This window comes from Crocodylus porosus, unplaced genomic scaffold (assembly GCF_001723895.1).
Source record: "Crocodylus porosus isolate Cpor-Errol unplaced genomic scaffold, CroPor_comp1, whole genome shotgun sequence".
In the NCBI taxonomy this organism is placed as follows: Eukaryota; Metazoa; Chordata; order Crocodylia; family Crocodylidae; genus Crocodylus; species Crocodylus porosus.
In genome coordinates, this window is record NW_017728926.1 from 14,530,756 (window position 1) to 14,531,789 (window position 1,034).

The following is a 1,034-nucleotide window of genomic DNA, read 5'->3' on the forward strand; positions in this document are numbered from 1 at the left end:
TGGGACGGCTGGGGACAAAAGCCACCCCAGCTACTGTCACAGTGAGAGGAGATGCACAGTCCCGCAAGGACTAGACCAGGCAAGTGTAGACACGTTATGACCAAACCGGTGAGAATGAGAGGATCCTTGGCAGGAGGTGCATTGTGTGTGGAACATCCCTAGGAGCTGGGGTTAAGATGCATAGGAGAGATCAGGACTCGAAAACCATCACCCCAGGCTTCCCACGTCCCCGTGGGTAGACAGCACAAAGTGGATGTGGACCTGGTACACCCACGGGAGGCAGGAAAGCCGGTTTAGGATTAGCGCAGTGGAGCAGAGGCCTACGGACCAGCTATGTCACTGCGCGGCAGTGGGGTGCTCTAACAGGTCCTGGTGTTCGTGCCTCCAAAGCCACTTCTGAAAACAGCTTGGGAAGGGCCACGGCTGCCCCCTTCCCCTTCGGAGGCATGGCGGCAAAGGCCGAGCTGGTGAGGAAGGGGGCCTTCCCCACCTCCTCTACCCTTTCGCTTCCCATCCGGCCGAGGGTGGCCATGATAGAGGACAGTCCGGTTTTCTGCTACTCCATCTTCTGTCGAAACGAAACCCAGCGCCTTGATGTCCTCTATTTTTCTCTTGAAGAAAACCAGGGCTGGTTGAGACAGTCTGGCAGAGAAAAACAGAGGACATCAAGGTATCACAGTTTCTAGGGTCGGAAGGGACCTGAGTAGATCATCCAGTCTGACCCCCGCCCTGGGAGTGCTGGGTCATAATACCCCCGCCCGATGTCTCTCCAGCCTCCTTGGGAGACCCCAGGAGAAGACAACCGGCCTGTCCCCTCCGACGGCCCCGCTACTCCGGCCGGGCGCTTCCAGCCGAAACCTTCCTCGGGCGGCTCCGGGAGCGGGGAGGAAGCGCCCCGGGGTGCCCCTGGCGCAGCCAGGTACCCGCCGGCGTGGGGCTAGAGGTGCAAGGACCGAGGACTCGCGGGAGAGGGGATTTTCTGCAAGAAAATATTTCCGGGGGGTGCAAAACCCCCGGAGCGAGCCCTGCGGCGG